This window comes from Thamnophis sirtalis, unplaced genomic scaffold, assembly GCF_051295495.1.
Source record: "Thamnophis sirtalis isolate CommonGarterSnake01/CBP01778 unplaced genomic scaffold, rThaSir2_p1.2 scaffold_4, whole genome shotgun sequence".
Taxonomy (NCBI): domain Eukaryota; kingdom Metazoa; phylum Chordata; class Lepidosauria; order Squamata; family Natricidae; genus Thamnophis; species Thamnophis sirtalis.
The window spans coordinates 96,268,833-96,274,860 of record NW_028261384.1 but is presented as its reverse complement, the minus strand read 5'-3'; positions in this window follow the sequence as shown (position 1 = coordinate 96,274,860).

Genomic DNA, 6,028 nt, shown 5'->3' with positions numbered 1-6,028 from the left:
AAGGGTCTCCTCCGAGTAGTCGCCAGTCGACACTGGCCGGCGGATGGAATTCAGAGGAGGCCTAATCTGTGGGATCTAATCGGTCTAGTGGAGGTAATTGGCAGCAGGCGGTCTCTCAAGTACCCAAGAAAGAAAGAAAGAAAAGAAAAGAAAAGAAAAGAAAGAAAGAAAGAAAGAAAGAAAGAAAGAAAGAAAGAAAGAAAGAAAGAAAGAAAGAAAGAAAGAAGAAAGAAAACACATGGCTGGCAAGCCACTCCCACCAGGTCACATGGCCAGCAAGCCACTCCCACAAAGGAGGCCACACCCACAGAGTAGGTTCGAAATTTTTTTGAAACCCTGATCCATACAAATACAAAGCTAAGAACTATCCATTAGATGTACCTTAATAATGGCTGGGCCTCTATACCCAAAGAGCAATAAACAGTTCCTCTGTAGCAACCTTTTTGATGGTCATCTTTCTTGCCTTTTGCTGCTTCCAATTGCTTAATTACACATTACACCGAAGCTTGATTAGCAGAAACTGGCATTGGACGGAGAAAAGTTTATTCCCCCAACCCCATCCCACCGAGGAGATGAGTGGGGAACCACTGCCCAAACACAGGCTTCGGTAGTGAAATTCAAATTTTTTTACTATCTGTTCTGTGTGAATGGCTTGGTGGGCGTGGCAGGGAAAGGATACTGCAAAATCCCTATTCCCTCCCTACTCCTGGGGGAAGGATATTGCAAAATCTCCATTCCCACCCCATTCTGGGGCCAGCCAGAGGTGGTATTTGCCGGTTCTCCGAACTACTCAAATTTTTCCAGTACCGGTTCTACAGAACCTGTCAGAACTTGCTGAATTTCACCCCTGGATTTGTTGCACAAATTAAATGCCTTGCTTAGATGATTACAGCATGACGGCATATTCTCCTTATATTAGTGATTACTGGTATTTACACTCTCAAAACGTTTTGCCCATGGAATCAGGGAAATTTATAGATAGGTGGAGAACTTGGAGGTCATTTAGTTGTATTGAAAGCAAGATCTACAATATAGCAGGAAAACGCAACATTTCTGAAAATGGCCATCCCACTTCCAATTAAGAAGGGCTTTCTAAGCCCTTTTTCAAACAATTCTTAACATAAATGACTTTAATAAAATTTCAGAGAGAATGCAACTTCTGAATGGCCAAAACAAATAACCCTTTTATTTTCCCAAGGATTACCACAAAGGCTTGTTTCGGAAAAGAAACACCTCCCCCAATCTTTCCCTTTTTAGCATGCTGTGGAATAACATCATTTTTATGCCCCCTCCCAGAGTTTGGGAGGGAGAAAACTGGAGTTCTATGGAAGTTGCGTTTATGATTTTTAAAGTTGCCCATAAAAGGACAGCAAAATATACCTCCATAAACCAGTTCTTTCACTGAACATGTAAAGACCAGTTCATGATTGCAACTTCTAGTTGCATAAGGAAGATTCCAAAAAACCTTGAATGGATTACCTAATGTTTTCTGGGGAGAACTGGTAATACCAGATAGATAACACTGGGTGAATTGATCTATTCTTTCAGATTAATACCCAGAACCTACCCATTCAGATAAATTAAAATGGGCCTGATTTCCTAATGCTGTAACATTATTCATATACATATACACAAGCTGTTAAAGGAAAAATGATGGCAGAGAAAGAGTATGAGACTACAAGGCAGGTGATCAGAAAGGTAGATTACCTATCAGCAGTTCCCAACTTTAGCATCTTTAGGTGCATGTAATCCAACTCCCAGAATTCAAAGCTAGTGTGGTCATTGCCAATAATTTTGAGAGATAAAGTCCATCCACTGCAAAGCAAATCAAGCAAGAATTTATTTAAAAAATTAAAAACCAACACTTTATATTGGCTATAACGAATGTAATAAGGGAATGATGACTTCTGGAGTGATTAGACCAGCGATGGGATTCACTTACCTTCCCTACCAGTTTGCAAATGTGAGCTCACGTGCCACGTGTGCGCATGTGCAGTGCTCACACATTAAGTCTGGGGTGGGTGGGCGGAGCCTCCCGCCGCCGCCCCTATCAGTTCACCCAAACCAGAGAGAACTGGCTATATACTACCTCTGGATTAGATTATAGAATTGTCTTAAAGAGAGATTTCAAACTTATTTTTTTTCTTCCAGTTTCTGATTTTTTCTAATCTGGTTTACCCAGCCAGACATTTTTCTTTTCAAATCACTTTGTTCTATTTTTGTTTTATTTTTTGTTTATGAATTTTGGAGTGGATTCCTCCATACACATTTTGCTTGTAATATTTCCTGGATAGGTTTTGAAAAGAATTTTCCCTAATATAAAACAGGTTATCTAATTTTTATGAATGTGTGTGTGTGTGTGTGTGTGTGTGTGTGTGTGTGTGTGTGTGTGTGTGTAGTGTTATATTTGTGCTGATAAATAAATAAAGGGAGACTAGTATAGATCTATTTCAAGCTATTTAGCTCTCATCAGCTAGCCATACCCTTTTGGGATTCGAACCTGTGCTATATTACATCTTAGGCAAACGTTTAGCCATTAAGCCACAAGTTCTCCTCCTTATCAGCTGAAGCCAGGGAAGAAGGTATATATTTAGTGTCACAACCCCTGATAAGCCCCAATTATGGGAGGAAGCTGATAGCTTCCATTATCTGTCAATCGGCTCGTCACAAGAGTCCATCACGACAGAAACCCAATATTTTTACTGTTGCCTTTGTTACACATTTTGTGTTATATTTGTGCTGATAAATAAATAAAGGGAGACTAGTACAGATCTATTTCAAGCTATTTAGCTCTCATCAGCTAGCCATACCTTTACTGGGATTCGAACCTGTGCTATATTACATCTTAGGCAAACGTCTCAGCCATTAAGCCACAAGTTCTCCTCCTTATCAGCGGAAGCCAGGGAAGAAGGTATATATTTAGTGTCACAACCCCTGGTAAGCCCCAATTATGGGAGGAAGCTGACAACTTCCATTATCTGTCAATCGGCTCATCACAAGAGTCCATCACGACAGAAACCCAATATTTTTACTGTTGCCTTTGTTACACATTTTGTGTTATATTTGTGCTGATAATATCATATGTGTGTGTGTGTGTGTGTTTGTGTGTACGTACGTATATTTAATATGCACACACCTACGTATATACACATAATTATATAGACACATACGTACAAACGGAGATGCACACATTGGTAAACTGCATTGGAAAATTAAACAACCCAGAATGACACGGAATGCGGCAATGCAGACAGTGTTGAGCACAAGATACTACATTCGTGTAACCCAATTCTTTGGCAAGGGGTCCTTCTGACCATCTAAGTACATTTCAAGGTGCTGGTTTAGCATCTCCAATACTCCACACCACATTATCTCTAAATATTTCTGCTCATCCTGCAGATCTAACAGGGTGAGCATTCTCCAGGCCCTCTCTGTTAAAGTAAGTACCCTGACTGTCACAGTGTCTGCCTTTTGGTTCAAGGTCTCCACCACTCTGCCCTGCCAAAATCTACCTCTCACTCTACGTACCTCCCATAAGGTATTAAAAACTCTCTTTTTTGCCTCATAGACTGTTGATGGTTCATTAAATGGAAGAGATTTATTTGGACCTCTTGTTGCTTAATAAATGGAGTTAATAAAACTCCAAAATGATTTACAACAATTATAACAGTGGTCAATATATAAGCTACATAGAGTTGTTATAACATGATGGACAGCCATAAAAATGGTAACAAGCAACAAATAAATAACACTTTTATTCCATCTGGCATGAAAATAGGGTAGAATGAATTTAAAAATAAATAAAAGGACCCCTTTGTATACCAAAGCTATAAGTTCCCCAAATAAAAGAATAACAGAGTTGGAAAAGACCTTAGAGGTCTTCTAATCCAACCCATCTGTTAAGGTGCACCCATGTTAGCGGATAACTCTTATATATTTCTTAAAAAATTAAGCAACATTCCCCCTGACCCTCAATCTATATTTTATGAATTTTATTATTAGGTGTGCACTAAAGTGACAAAGCATTCCCAAGCTGATTGTAAAACAGGGTCAGTTGCAAATATACTGTAAGTAATCTAGAGTTTGACCACATTTAAGCATTATTTTTCGAAGCATACCGAATCCTGAAAAGTAATATTACCTGAATTATCTAGCCCTAAAAGAAATACAGTTTCCAGACATGGAGCGATGTCACTCATTATCTACTTTTTTCTTATTTTTATTCTTTCCACAACTAAAGTCACCATTTATTAGAAAATGTTTTGAGGGAACTGGGATAAGATATTTATACAGCAACCAAACCCTTATATGGTGTTTCACTGTGCTTTACTGGATTATCCGATGTAAATGACATCAGTGAGATAAAGACTTTGTACAATGTTCAGAGGTTATATATTTTTCTAACAAAGCAGAAGCTGTTGAATAGCAGATTCTGTTTCCTGCGTTGTTATGGGTGGGGACTGACATCTATTCTTTTTTTTTTTTTTTTTTTTTTTTTTTTATTTTTCTTTAAAAAAAAACACAAATATGTCATCATTTGTCAATCATTAAAACATTGAAGTACAATTTTTTTTGTGTGTATACCCCTCCCTCCCTCCACCCCCCCACCCCCCCTCCTCCTTCCCCCCCCCCCGACTTCCCAGAACCCGTACACGGTATAGAATTTTAACTAACACAGTCTAAAATCTATTGAGAAAAAAGAAATAAAGAAATTAATAACATTCTAGATTGACCTTAGCTTCTTCTTACTGAACTAACTTTAAACAATTTAAATCATTTCTGATCTTAAGCATAGGCTAACTGGAATTTCTTAGTCCCGTATTTATTTTGTATATAGTCAATCCATTTTTTCCAGTCTCGTTTATATCTCTCATTTGAATGATCTTTGAGATATGCCGATATTTTAGCCATTTCAGCTAAGTTTGTTACTTTCAATGTCCATTCTTGAATTGTAGGCAAGTCTTCCTTCTTCCAATATTGCGCCACCAACAGTCTTGCTGCAGTTATCAGGTGCAGAGTCAAATTGGTCTCTACCACTGTAAAGTCAGTACATATACCTAGTAAAAATAACTGAGGACTAAACTTTATCCTTCTTTTAAAAACATTTTGCATGACCCACCATATTTTTATCCAAAATGCTTTAACCTTTTGGCAGGTCCACCATATATGATAATATGTAGCATCGAGAGAACCACATCTCCAACATTTAGGCTGTACATTCGGATACATAGAAGCCAACTTTTTAGGATCTAAATGCCATCTATAGAACATCTTGTAAAAATTTTCTCTCAGATTTTGAGCTTGTGTAAATTTCACATTTCTTACCCAGATTCTTTCCCATGTATCCAACATTATTGGTTCCTCAATATTTTGAGCCCATTTTATCATACAATCTTTAACTAATTCTGTTTCCGAATCCATCTGTATTAATACATTATATATCCTCTTTATATGCATTAAGCTTTGATCTCTTATTTGTTTAAACAGATTATCCTCAACTTGAATAAAACCAATTTTTTGATCTATTTTCCACCTAGCCTGTAATTGCCCATACTGGAACCATGTTTGAATTACCTTCTCCTCTTTTAATACCTCTAAAGATTTTAATTGTAATACCCCCCTTTCCGAGGTAAGAAGCTGTCTGTAGGTAAATCTGTCCTGTTTTTGTGCTGTATTCATATTTTCAATTGCATGTCTAGGAATTGCCCACATGGGTATCTTGTCATTTAATTTATATTGGTATTTCTTCCAAACCCGCAATAAAGCATTTCTTAAAATATGACTTTTAAAGTTCTTATCCAATTTTTTGTTGAATAACAGGTAAGCGTGCCAACCAAATACCAGATCGTGTCCCTCAATGTTCAATATTCTATCATTGGTTAAATGAATCCAATCACTAATTACAGATAATACCACTGCATCATAATATAGTTTTAAATTAGGTAGTTTCAGTCCTCCTCTCTCACGTACATCTTGCATTATTTTCATCTTTACCCTCGGCTTCTTTCCTGCCCACACAAATTTGTTG